The 15,009-nt window shown below is 37.5% G+C and overlaps 1 protein-coding gene across 8 annotated transcripts in view; it reads right to left on the bottom strand.

Moving 5' to 3' along the window:
- The window catches only part of TFCP2 (transcription factor CP2), a 60,766-nt gene that overhangs the window by 38,581 nt on the left and 7,176 nt on the right, over nucleotides 1-15,009 (bottom strand). The gene's annotated exons all lie outside the window — the stretch shown is intronic.

Below are 15,009 nucleotides of genomic sequence, written 5' to 3'. Positions count from 1 at the left end.
AATTTTGCCCAAGGTTATGCAGCTAGTGAAGAGCAGATATAAATTCAAGTTTATGCATCCATTCACTCAATAAATACTTTGCACTTATGTGCCTGGTTGGCACCGTTTCAGGCCGTGGGAAAACAGTAAACAAATTTTATCCAAATTTTGTCCTTTTTTATTACTCAAAGACTGGCATAAAGCAGCACCTGTTCAAAACATTCCTGAAGGAAGGAGCCTGGTGGCTCAGTCCATTAAGCATCTGACTCTTGATTTCAGCTCAGGTCTAGATCTCAGGTGATGAGATCCAGCCCTGGGGGGGAGGGGGGCGGCGCATGTGGAGAGTGGGGGTGGTGTGGAGCGTGCTTAAGACTCTCTCTCCCCCTCTCTGCCTCCCTTTCTCTCTAAAACAAAACAAAACAAAACAAAAACATTCCTGAGGAAAAAACACAATCAAAAGCTTCTGTTCAATGCTCCAAAGAGATTTCTAGAGATGGTGTGCTCCAACACTTCCATGTAGCTATTTGTTCGATTCATACTAAGAGAATGATAGTATCAATTAACTGAGTTCACTAAAAGGACTCAAAGCTTTTGCAATAATGGATTCCCATGCCCAGAAGCTAAATTTCAGATTTTTGTCTGGCTGGTTCTTTTTCATCATTCAGGTCCCTGCTAAACTGTCATGTCTACAAAGAGACATTCCTGACCACTGTACCTACTAAAGTAGATCCTACATATTTTCATCACGGCACTTCTTTCTGAAATTTCCTTGTCTATCTATCTACTCTTTCATAAAAATGCAAGCTCCAAGAGTGCCAAGACCTCATTTGTCTTGTCACCCTAGTATCAACAAGACCTGACCATAGTGGGTACTCAATAAATACTGTTTAAATAAATAATTAAAATAATAATAATATGCCCATTAGAAAATCTGGGTCTTGGGGCGCCTGGGTGGCTAAGTGGCTGAGCACCTGCCTTTGGCTCAGGTCGTGATCCCGGGGTCCTGGGATCCAATCCTGCATTAGGCTCCCTGTAGGAATCCTGCTTCTCCCTCTGCCTATGTCTCTGCCTCCCTCTCTCTCTCTCTCTCTCTCTCTCATGAATAAATAAAATCTTAAAAAAAAAGAAAAGAAAAAGAAAATCTGGATCTTTATATAATTAGGCTATCCAACAAACATGATTGGGTTATAATGTGGACAAACAGTCCAGAAAATGCTATCATTTATTATCAAAACTGCACCAAGTACTTGGCTACCTATAACCCCTGTAAAGAACTCCTAAGTATTTCTATGCTACTTGCAGTTGCCTCTCCACACCCAATACGACTAGTTAAATTTGTCATACAACACTTTTAGGCATCTTCCACTATCAAACCTACAAACCTACCTACCTTTTGCTCCTAATACAATGAAGGCAAAGTCCTTCTAGGAAACATTGGTCCTTAACCATGGACTTGGAATCCATCCATTCTCAATTCCCACGAACTTTATTCTTTTGATTGTCCCAAAGCATATACCATCAATCTCCCTCTACTAGAATATAGCCAGTGTAATTATGTTTGAGCATCTCCTCTAAAAAAAAGTCCTTCTACATTTCCTTCAACTACTGCTATACTTCTCTGTACCTTCTGTAACTAAAAGTCTCTATATACATAGTATCTACTTCCTCATCTCTGATTCATTCCTGCAACCATGACAGTTAGGCTTTCACTTCACCTTTCCATGGAAACACTCTCCTAACTGGCCTCTGAACATGTTTTCCTGATTTTCTTCCCACCTCACCCAAAGCATCTCTCCAACCCCTCTTCTACAAAATCTCAGGAATTGGTTTTGGTATTCTCTTTCTGTACTCCCAGATGATCTCATTAATTCTCAGACATTTAAAAATCACCTTATTCTGATGACTCCCAAACACATCTACTAGGTCCAGACTCCTATTCCGAATTCCAGATTTAAATATATTTAAACATGTACATAATTTTGCCTCCTTGATGCCTCTCAGGGATATCAAATGGACTTGGATTCAAAGGAGAACTCTTGATTTTTCTGCCCAGCCTACCTCCCTGCCATGTTCCCCACCCTTGTATTGGATGGCAATATGATCCATCAAAATGCTCAAACTGGGCAGCCTGGGTAGCTTAGCGGTTTAGTGCTGCCTTCGGCCCAGGGCCTGATCCTGGAGACCCAGGATCGAGTCTCATGTCAGGCTCCCTGCATGGAGCCTGCTTCTCCCTCTGCCTGTGTCTCTGCCTCTCTCTCTCTCTCTCTGTCTCTCATGAATAAATAAATAAAATCTTAAAAAAAAAAATACTCAAACTATGTGCACCTGGCTAGTTCAGTCCGTAGAACATGAGACTCTTGATCTCTGGGTTAAGATTGAGCCCCACGTTGGGTGCAAAGATTACTTAAAAACTTTTTACTTTTATTTTTTTAAATTTATTTAATTAAATAGGCTCCACACCTAATGTGAGACTTGAACTCACAACCCTGAGATCAAGCGTCCCATGCTCTGCCAACTAAACCAGCAAGGCACCTTACTTAAATTTTTTTTAATAATTTATTTTTTAAAGATTGCATTTACTTATTTGACAGAAAGAGAGTGCAAGCAGGGGGAGCAGCAGAGGGAGAAGCAGAAGCAAGCTCTCCAGTGAGCAGGGATCCCAATGTGGGGCTCAACCCAGGACCCTAGGATCAGGACCTAAGCGAAAGATGCTTAACCCAATGAGCCACCCAGGTATCCCTAAACTACTGGAATTTAAACCAGAGCATTTATTGTAATTTATAGTAACAATAGCTAGCATTTATTGAATGTTTACTGTTTGCCTGACACTGTCCTAATTATTTACATATATTAACTCATTTAATCTTCATAACAACCCCACGAGGTAAGTACTATTATTAAAGCAAGAGAGGTTAAGTGACTTGCCCAATTCTAATGGAACCAGAATATAAATCCTAAGTCTAGTTCCAGAGCTCAGCATGGTGGGATGCCTCTTACAAAAAGGAGACTAAGGATATGGAGATCAGTCCAAAATTAATGCAATAGTTCAAGTAAGAAATAAGAATCTGAATCAGTAATGAAAGTAGGAAGACAAAGGAGAAAAATTCAAAAGATATTCAGATAAAACCTAAACAGAGTGCTATATCATGTTCAAGAACTGAAAGAGTGAATATCATAAAGATGTAAATTTTTCCCAAATTGATCTATAGATTAAATTCCAATCAGTATCTCAATAGATTCAATTTGATAAGTTAATGCTAAAATTTGTACCAATGAGCAAAGTCAAGAAGAGCCAAGATACTTTTTTTTTTTTTTTTTTTTAAGATTTATTTGAGAGAGCACACATGCATACAAGTGGAACAGGGGGAGCAGGAAAAAGACAAGCAGATTCAGAGCTGAGCACAGAGGCCAACATAAGGCTCAGTTGAACAACCTTGAGATCATGACCTGAGCAGAAACCAAGAGTCAGATCCCCCAGGGCAAGACACTCTTGAAGAAGAACAAGATTAGAGATTTAGGGACACCTGGGTGGCTCAGTGGTTGAGCAACTGCCTTTGGCTCAGGTTGTGATCCTGGGGTCCTGGGATTGAGTCCTGCATCAGGCTCTCGCATGGAGCCTTTTTTTCCCTCTGCCTGTCTCTCTCTCTTTCTCTCTCTCTCTCTCTCTGTGTTTCTCATGAATAAATAAAATCTTAAAAAAAAAAAAAAAAAAAAGGTTAGAGATTTACCCTGTCAGATATCAAGAATTATTTCAAAGCATTAGTAATTAAGACAGCATGGAATTGACTCAGATGAATTAACCTATTTAACAGAATACAGAGCCCATAAGACAACCCTACATATATAGAAATTTCATTTATGACACAGCTGGTATTGATCAGTGAAGAATGTTTGGACTTTTGAAAAAATAATGTTGGAAAAAGTCAACATCTATATGGGAGGGAAAGAAATGGAATTGGATCCTTACCAACACCCAATAAAAAAAGTCATTAATTTAAAAAAATAATTCTAAATGGATTAAAGACTTAAAGAATGAAAATATGTAACTTTTATTTTTTAAAAGATTTTATTTATTTATTTATTTATTTATTTATTTATTTACTTACTTACTTACTTATTTATTTGAGAAAGAACACAATGGGGGGGGGGCACAGATGGGGAGGGAGAGGGAGAGAGAATCTTGAGCAGATTTTATACTGAGCACAGAGCCCAATCGGGACTGGATCTCAGGACCCCTGAGATCATGACCTGAGCCAAAACCAAAAGTCTAACACTTTACAGACTGACTCACCCAGGTGCCCCCAAAATGTAAAACTTTTAGAAGACAATAATAGGAGAATAATTCCTGGCCTTTCGAAGACAATAAATAGAATAAATCTATGGCCTTAGTAGGGATAAATTTATTAGATGAAATAAAAATCATATGTCATAAAGGAAAAGATTCATAAGTTATAATACACTAAATTAAGAACTCTGGAACCAAAGACACATAAAGTGCAATGATAATCCATGAACAGGGAGAATAATGGCTACACAGATAACTGACAAAAGAGGAGGACTCAAAATATATTGAAAATTCCTATAAATTAATATAAAAGGACCAACCCCTCCTCCCATCAAAAAAACTTGAACTCTTACTTCTCAGGAGAAAACATGAATGGCTAGTAAACATTTAAAAGGTGCTCAGATTCATAAAAAGTCAGGAAAATGCAATGAATTCCATACCCACTGATTAACAAATATTAAATCACTGACTAACTAAAGTATTGGCTAGGAGCGCCTGGGTGGCTCAGTCGGTTAAGCGTCTGCCTTGGGCTCAGGTCATGATCCCACGGTCCTGGGATCCAGTCCCACATCAGGCTCCCTGCTCAATGGGGAATCTGCTTCTCCCTCTACCCCTCTCCCCTGCTCGTGATCTCTCTCTCCCTCTCTCTCATATAAATATATAAAATCTTTTAATAAAGTATTGGTTAGGATATATAACAATGTAAACACATAAATTCCGTGTATATCAGGGAAAACAAATTTAGCATTATTTTGTATTTTAAAGATACACGAACTCTGTAATCCAGCAATTACATTAATCCTATGCTCCCTCTGCCTTGAATATCTTCTTTCTCCATCTTTGCATGGCCAAACCTTACTCCTCTTTCAGATACCCTTTCAGGAGGTAGAAGTAGTATTTCTATGCTCTGAACTCCTATACCACTTTATAAGTGTTTTAGCATATCAATTTCTAGCCTGTATCATACCTATTTATCTACAGGTCTTATGTTCTCTAGCAAATTGTAAGCAAGTAAAGACAAAAACCTGCTCGATTTGTCTTTTAATCCTATAGCACTAGACATAGCACTAGATATAAGAGCATATGGGAAAGACTCAAAGCTACACAGTCAAGCTGTACAAAACCTAGCATTCAGAAGACACTCAAATATTTGTTGAATGAATAAAAATCTGCTGAGTGATTGAATCAACCAAGACTTGATATGTACACAAAGCATGAACCGGCAGTGAAAGGCAAATCAGAGCAGTACTTTGTGTAATCAAAGTCCCCAATCTATTTTTCTCCTAGATTCTAGCTTGATGATACATCAGGAGAATTAAGTATCAGCTACAAAAGGAAATGACTACCAAACAGGCAGACAAAGGAGGAGGGCAGGACAGGAGGCGGTGCAAAAAAAAAAAAGAGAAGGTATCAAAGTAGGAAAAGGCAGGAATGGCAATACTGTTTGATTGGAGGGCATCTTCTGTAAGAATTATGAGAGCAAAAAACGTAAGGAAGCAAAGAAAAACTTACAGAGCTTCGCTTAAAAAAAGGCAATGAATGACAGGACAACTTAAAAAGATGAGGAAAGCTGGCCAGCAATCGATTATGTGCTGGACACTTTGTTCCTTAGACTTATTATGCAGTATTTCAGACATATAAAAAAGTAAAGAAGTATAACCAATACCTGTGTACACTCTACTCCACTTAAGAAATAGAGCACTAACAGTTGAAGCCCTCTGTATCCTTCTTCCATTATATTCCCCTAGACCTCCAGAGGCAACAGTAACCTGAATTTGGAGTTAAACATTCTTACTCATTTTTTTTAACACTTTTTCAGAAGTAGTGATAAACTTTGTGGCAATGGGAAGAATCTCACCTAAATACACTGTCTATCATAAGAGACCCAAACGAAAAGGGAAAGTAAAGGAACAGGGAGTAACAACAGACCAATTCTAAGATTAAAAAAAAAGAGAGATGGAGGTTTAGAAGATGGATAGGTAATAGTTGAAGGGGGAAAAAGTGAAGGCCAACAGTAATGAAAAAGGACAGCAAAATGAACGAACAAAACTCAGCTTTGATAAATAGTTGCCTCAGAAACTGTTACACTAGTTGCCTTTGAAATAAAACAGTCAACGAGTGAGTTCAGTTCACATACCCAACAAATCCACACAAACTACCTGCCAGGTACCCCCCTTCTAAAACACTACGGATATACTGCCTTCGTGGAGCATTTATTCTAGTTGAAGAAACAGGCAAACAAATGAGTAAGACAGGAGATGTTCAGAGAGAGGCAGAGTACTGGTGAGGAGAAGGTGCTTGCTATTTTCCATGAGGGTGGCTACAGAACCTCTCTCTGATAAAGCAACATCTGAGCAGAAACCTAAAAGAAGTAGGGAATGTAGAAGGCTGTTTCAGGAAGAATAAGAACAAATGCAAGGGCACTGAGGTGAGAGTGTGCATAGCATCCGAGGAACTCTAAGACGGCCAGATGTGGCTGGGACAGAGCATGCCATGAAGAATCGATATAGACAAGATGATCTGAAGGGCATCCCGTGTACATTGGTACCCGAACAGAGGCTTTAATTCAAAGTGAGATGCAAAATCATTGGAGAGTTTTCAGGAGAAAAGTAAAATGATCTGCTCTATATTTTATTCTATTTATTTTATTTTTTTGCTTTTCATTTTAAATAAAGTGATTATATAATGTAGCATTTAAACAGGGACACTCTGGTGAGTGAATGAGGGTGTTATCAGTAGTTACCTCAGGACAACAGACATTTACAAGATCTTAATTTTTTCTTAAGACCTTAATTTTAAAAGGCTTCTTTGCAGAACCAGTTTGAAGCAGTTTTTCCGGCCAAATCCAGAACAATTTGATCAAAATATGTAGTGGTAGTAAAAGATTATAATATTTTGAATAAAGTAAAAATCTCCAAAGCGACATTGTTAAAAATAAATAAGAAGGGAAAGTTCCTTCCTATAGTAGAAAGCCAATCAATAGGGGCACCAGGGTGACTTAGTCAAGTGTCTACCTTCAGCTCAGGTCAATCCTGAGGTCCTGGGATTGAGCCCTCAGCAGGGAGCCTGCTTTTCCCTCTCCCTCTGCCTCTCCCCCCATTGGTGCTCTCTCTGGCTTGCTTGCTCTCTGTCTCTCTCTCTCTTAAATAAGTAAAACCTTAAAAAAGAAAGGAAACCTAATCAATAAATGTAGAAGGAAAGACATAGTTAGAAAATCATCATTTAGGTGCCTGGGTAGCTCAGTCGGTTAAGCATCTGCCTTCAGCTCAGGTCAAGATCCCAGGGTTCCGGGACCGAGCCACATTATCGGGCTCCCTGCTCCCTCCTTTTCCCTCTCCCACTGCCTGCTGCTCTCCCTGCTTGTGTTCTCACTCTGTCAAATAAATAAATAAAAACTTTAAAAAAATCATTTAGCAATTATCATAAAGAAATTAATTAGGGTACGAATCATTCACAAATGCTAAAATTAGTGGATGAAAGCTTGAAAGAACAGGATATTTACTCAGTCTCAAGAGATCTCCCCACAAGATACTAATTACAAAAGGCAAAATAATAAATTTACAATGGAGAAAATTAGCACATACCACCTTAATTAAGTAGTTCAAATTAACATTGCCAGTAATGGGATCAATCAGTAACATGTGCATCCTGATGGGATACACAGAGAACTCAGCATCCCTTAGGTAGTACCACCCAAAGTGCATAACCCGAATCTATCATGAGCAAGCATCAAACAAACCCAAATTGAGGGCTAGTCTACAAAATAACTGGCCTGTCCTCATCAAGTTGTTAATATAAAATACAAAGACTCAGGAACTGTTCTAGATTAAACGAGACAAAAGAGATATGACAACTGAATCAATACATGATCTTGGATGTTTTTCTGCTATAAAGGACATTACTGGTATAATTGGCAAAATTTGAGTAAGGTCCACAGATTAGATCACAGTATTGTGTGTTAAGTTCCTAATTTTGATCACTATATTATAGTTAAGTAAGAAAATTTCATGTTTTTTAAAAACACACACTGAAAAAAAATTAAAATAAAATAAATAAAATAAAAATACACACTAAAGTGGGGCACCTGGTTGGCTCAGTCAGTTAAAGTGTCTGCCTTCGGCTCGGGTCACGATCCCGGGAACTTAGAATGGAGCCCCACGTTGGGCTCCCTGCTCAGCAGGGAGTCTGCTTATCCTTCTTCCTTTGCCCCTCTCCTCCACTTGTACTCTTTCTCTCTTGCTCTTTCTCCCAAATAAACAAATAAATTACTTTAAAAAATACACACTAAAGTATTTAGGTGTTAAGGGGTACCATATCTATAACTTAAACAGTTCATTTTTTTTTTTTTTAATTAAGTAGGCTCTACACTCAGCATGGAGTCCAATGTGGGGCTCAAACTTCCAACCCTGAGATAGAGACCTGAGCTGAGATCAAAAGTTGGACACTGGGGATCCCTGGGTGGCGCAGCGGTTTGGCGCCTGCCTTTGGCCCAGGGCACGATCCTGGAGACCCAGGATCGAATCCCACGTTGGGCTCCCGGTGCATGGAGCCTGCTTCTCCCTCTGCCTGTGTCTCTGCCTCTCTCTCTCTCTCTCTCTCTGTGTGACTATCATAAATAAATAAATAAATAAATAAATAAATAAATAAATAAATAAATAAAAATTTTTTTTAGAAACCTTAAAAAAAAAAAGTTGGACACTTAATTGAGCTACCCAGGCATCCCTTAAACAGTTCAGAAAAATAATAATAATTCTAGGTGTTGGGAGAGGAAAGAGAGGGCAAAAGATAAAACAAATACAGCAAAATGTTAACATTTGAGTAATCTTGGTAAAGAGTATTTATAGATTCTTTGTACTGTTTTTGTAAATCTTCTGCAAGTCTGAAATTAATATTTTTATTTTTTACACACACTCATAAAAGTTTCTGTGTAGAGAACAGGCTGGGGGGGGCGGGTGATGAGTGCAGTGCTGGAAGCAGGATTAGACCAATTAAAAGGCTACTATAGATTAAGGACAGAGAAGGTCATCAAAGATGGCAAAGTAGGAAGCTCGGAATTATTCCCTCCACCAAAATAACTATTGAGCTGGCAAGAAATGCTTGAAGCAACTATTTTGGAACTTTGGAATCCAGTCAAACACTAGCAGCATCCAAGGGAATGCTTGATGAAGAAAGAAGCTGGTAAATTTTAGTGAATTTCAGCATTTGGCATATTATCTATCTTCCCTGAGCTCCCAGTCCCTTGGCAGACAGCTGTGGGGAGAGTAGCCTGAGATCCTGTTGCAGGCTGCTGGTGTAAGGGTGGGTATTAGGGACTCTATCCTCCAAAAATTAAGGTTATATGTTTTGATCACTACTTTTGATTGCTGAAGAGCTGGCACACAGGCTAGCCACTGTTTCAACCCCATTTGAGGTGGCTTCCTTAGCAGAGTCAGACAAGGGGATTTAAAGAAACATTCTTTTTTCCTCTTTAAGATTCAGGCATTTAAGAAAATTTCTGTCAAGTCACTGGCTGACCATGGAGATAACAGAAGAGACATCAGTGACCATATAAAACAAGGAACAAACTCTTTGCAAAAATATTTTGGTAAAGTCACTAAACAAATGGATGGCTTCAGCTTTTTTCTTTTTTAAGATTTTATTTATTTATTCATGAGAGACACAGAGGAAGAGGCAGAGACAAAGGCAGAGGGAGAAGCAGGCTCCCTGCAGGGAGGCTTTTGTGGGACTCCATACCAGGAACCCAGGATCATGACCTAAGCCAAAGGCAGGCATTTAACCACTGAACCACCCAAATGCCCCCTGACTTCAGCTTTAATCAAGTAACAATAGTAATCTCTAGGGAGAGAGTAGAATCTGATTTCCAGAGTTACTGTATTTCAATACTCAAAATGTCCAGTTCTAAACAAAAAATTACAAAGCATACAAAGAAAATCATGGCCAATTCACAAGAAAAGAGAAATTGACAGAAACTATGCTTTAACAAGCCCAGATACTAGAGTTAATATACAAAAACCTTAAATATACTCAAAGAGCTGAAGGAAATGATGGACAAATAAAGGAATCAGGAGAACAATTTATGAACGAGTAAAGAACAGCAATAAAAGACAAAAGTTATAAAAAGGAAACAAATAGAAATTCTGGACCCAAAAGTATAATAGTTGGAATTAAAAATTCACTGGCGGGTGGGGGATGCCTGGGTCCCTTCCACTGGGGCATGATCCTGAGGTTCTGGGATTGGGTCCCACATTGGGCTCCCTGCAGGGAACCTGCTTCTCCTTCTGCCTGTGTCTCTGCCTCTCTCTCTCTGTCTCTCATGAATAAATAAAATCTGTAAAAAAAAAAAATTTTTTTGTTAAAAATAAATAAATAAAAGTTCACTACAAGGATTTAGCATCAGATCAGCAGAAGAAAGAATCAGCAAACCTGAAGATAGCAAATTGAGATTACTCAGACTTAGGGGCAGAAAGAAAAATGAATGGGGACGACTGGGTGGCTCAGTGGTTGAGCACCTGCCTTTGGCCCAGGGCATGATCCTGGAATCCCGGGATCAAGTCCCACATCGGGCTCCCTGCATGGAGCCTGCTTCTCTCTCTGCCTGTGTCTCTGCCTCTCTCTCTCTCTGTCTCTCATGAATAATAAATAAATCTTTTAAAAAAGGAAAATGAATGAAGAAAAATGAACAGAAAATAAGAGGCCTAAGATACATCATCAAGTGCAGCAATGTACATACTATGAGAGTCCTAGGAGAAGAGGGAGAGGAAGAGGCAGAAAAAAATTGAAGAAACAATAGTTAAAAACTTTCCAAATTTGATGAGAGACATGAATCTACACATCCAAAGAATTCAACAAACTTCAAAAGGATAAATACAGAGAGCCATACCAACATACATTATATTCAAACTGTTGAAAAACAGAATCTTCAAAGCAGTAGAAAGTGACTCATCACATTATAAGGGAATGAAACTATTTTCTCATCAGAAACCATGGAAGCCAGAAGCCAGTGGAATGATACATGTAAAGTGCTGAAACTAAAAACCAAGAATTCTGAAACAAGGAAAAACTAAAATATTTCTCAACAAAAGCTACAGGAGTTTATTGCTAGTAAACCTGCCCTACAGGAAATGCTAAAGGGTATCCTTCAGCTTGAATGAAAGACTAGATGGTAACTCACAGTCATATGAAGAAAAAAGATCATTACACAGGTCACATAGATAAATATAAAGGTTAACATACTGTATTTTTCTTGTGTAACTCCTCTTTTTGTTCCCTATATGATTTAAAAGCATAAGGGTACCTGACTGGCTATCAGTGGAGCACAGGACTTCTTATCTCAGGGCTGTAAGTTTGAGCCCTATGTTTGGTGCAGAGCTTACTTAAAAATAGAAAAGGGAAGGGAAGGGAAGGGAAAGAGAAGGGAAAAGGAAGGGAAATGGAAGAGAAAGGGAAAGGAAAGGGAAGGGAAAGGGAAGGGAAAGGGAAGGGAAAGGGAAGGGAAAGGGAAGGGGAAGGGAAGGGGAAGGGAAGGAAAGGGAAAGGGAAAGAAAAGAAGAAAAGAAAAGAAAAGAAAAGAAAAGAAAAGAAAAGAAAAGAAAAGAAAAGAAAAGAAAGAAAAGAAAAGAAAAAAAAAGAAAAGAAAGATAAATCTATGGTAACAGGCAAACAATATATAAAGACATAATTGGTAACAATAACAGAGTGAAAACACAATTGGACAGGAACAGAAGTTAATGAATGATTTTTTTTTTTAAGATTTTATTTATTTGACAGAAAGAAAGAGAGAACACATACAAGCAGGGGGAGTGGCAGGGAGAGGAAGAAAGAGAAGTAGGTTCCTTGCCGAGCACGGACCCCAATATCTGCTCCAACACAAGGCCCTAGGTCCCATGACCCAAGCCAAAGGCGGACACTTTTTAACTACTAAGCCACCTGGACACCCCAGTATGCTATTTTTTTTCAATTGAGTTATAATTGATATATAACATGCTAGTTTTAGGTGTAAAGCATAATGATTTGCTATTTATATATATTGCAAAATGATCACCACAATAAGTCTAGTTGGTATCAATTCAAATTAGATTGCTATACACTTAGGATATTAACTGTAATCCCCACAGTAACCACTAAGAAAATAACTTGAAAAATATACCCCCCCCAAAAAAAGGGGGGGAAATAAATAGGAAATAAAAATGGTACCTTAGAAAAAAATCAAACACAAAAGAAGAGTCACTGAGGAACAGATATATATATATAGATATAGATATAGATATATAGAAAACAAATAGCACAAGGGCACTCGGGTAACTTAGTCAGTTGAGCATCCAACTCTTGATTTTGGTTCAGGTCACAATCTCAGGGTTGTGGGATCAAGCCTCTGTCAGGCTCTGCATCCAGCATGAAGTCTGTTTGTCCTTTTCCCTCTGCTATTCCTCCCACTGTGTGTGTCTCTCTCTTAAAAAAAAAAACAAAAAAAAAAAAACAAAAAAAAACAAAAACAAAAGCACAATGGCAGAAATTAGTCCTTCATTATCAGTAATAAACTTTAAGTACAAATAGATTAGTTCACCAATTAAAGACAGATTGGCAGAAAAGATTTTTTTTTAAATGACCAACCACATGTTGCTTATGGAAGACTCACTTTAGATACAACACACAAATAAGTTAAAAGAATAGAAGAAAATATTCCATGCAAATGTAACCAAAAGAGACCTTCAGTACTAATCAAATATTAAACAAAACAGAACTTAGTCAAAAGTTGTCACAAGAAACAAAGAAGGACTTTTATATTGATTTAAAGACAATTTGTCAAAAAAATAATTATAAACATTTACACACCAAATAACAGAGCCCCCAAATATAAGAAGCAAACACTGATAAAACTGAAGGTGAAAACAGACATTTCTACCACAATGATTAGAGACTTCAATATCCCCAGTTTAAATAATGAATAGGACATCTAGACAGAAGATCAATAAGGGAACAAACGACTTAAAAAACATTTTAAATCAACTAGATCTAACAGACATATACAGATTACTTCAACCAACAACAGGAGAATATATATTCTTCTCAAGCACACATAAAACATTCTCCAGGATAGACCGCATGTTTGGCCATAAACCAATTCTCAATAACTTTAAAAAAAAAAATCAAAATCATACCAATTTTCTCTGACCACAATGGAATGAAGCTAGGAATCAATAAGAGGAAAACTATAAAATTTGCAAATATGTGGAAAATAAGCAACACACTCTCAATCAATGAGTGAAAGAAAAAAACATCAGTAGGGAAATTAGAAAATACTGAGACACATGAAAACACAATATACCAAAAATTTATAGGGCAAAGTGAAAGCAATACTTGGGGAAATTCAAAACGTTAAATGCTTACATAAAAAGGAGAAAGACTTCAAGTCAAATAATCTAACTTTACATCTTAAGGAACTGAAAATAAATCAATAAAAAAGCAAACTAGATCCAAAACCAGAAGGAATGAAATAATAAGGATGATGAGGGAAAATGAAGTAGAAAATTAAAAAAAAAATAGTAGTGAATCCACAATACCAAAGGCCAGTTTTTTTAAAAAGATCAACAAAATTGCAGGGCACCTGGGTGGCTCAGTCAGTTAAACATCTGTCTTCAGCTCAGGTCATGATCCCAGAGTCCTGGGATTGAGACCTGTATCAGGCTCCCCACTTAACAGGGAGTCTGCCTCTCCCTCCAATTCTGCACCTTCTCTCTCTCATTCAAATAAATAAATAAAATCTTTTAAAAAAAAAAATCAACAAAACTGACAAACTTTTAGCTAGACTATCCAGGAAAAAAAAAAAGAGAAAAGACACAAATAAATCAGAAATGAAAGTGGGCTATTACCACCAACTTTATAGAAATGAAAGGATAAGAGAACACTATGAACAACTTTACACCAAAAAATAATATAGATACAAAAAAAAATTTCTAGAAACAAAATACCAAAACTGACCTAAGAAGAAATAACAAATCTCAACAGGCATATAACAAGAGATTGAATCAGTAATCAAAATCCTCTCAACAAAGAAAAGTCTAGATCCAGATGCCTTCATTGGTGAATTCTACCAAACATTTAAAGAATTAACAGCGATCTTGCTTAAACTCTTCAAAAAATAGAGAACACTTTCTAACATTCTACAAAGCCAGCAGTATCCTGACATCAGAGCCAGACAAAAATGCCAGAGGAAAAGGACACTACAGACCAACATCCCTGAATAAAAACACAAAAATCCTCAACACAATACTATCAAACTGAATCCAATAGCACATTAAAATGATTATACACTGTAACTAAGTAGAATCTTCCTAGAAATACAAGGATGGTTCAACATAAGGAAATCAATGTAATATACCACATGATCATCTCAACAGACACAGAAAAGGCACTGAACAAAATTTAACACCCTTTCATAATGAAAACACCCAGCAAAACCTTGAAGACATTATGCTAAGTGAAAAAAGGCAGTCACATAAGGACAAATTTGTATGACTTCATTTATGAGATTCCTGGAGTGTTAAATTCATAAAGACAGAAATCAGAATGGTGATTACCAGAGACTAGGCGAATTAGTGATTGAGTAGAGGGTTTCAGTTTGGGATGATGAAAAAATTCTGGAGATGTATGGTGGTAACAGTTGCACAACAATGTGAATGTATTTAATGTCAATGAACTAATTGTACACTTAAAAATAGCTAAAATGGTAAATTTTATGTTTTTTT

The sequence above is a fragment of the Canis lupus genome, chromosome 25, assembly GCF_048164855.1.
Source record: "Canis lupus baileyi chromosome 25, mCanLup2.hap1, whole genome shotgun sequence".
NCBI lineage: Eukaryota > Metazoa > Chordata > Mammalia > Carnivora > Canidae > Canis > Canis lupus.
The sequence above is the reverse complement of the archived record's forward strand: the minus strand, read 5'-3'. Positions and strand labels throughout refer to the sequence as shown.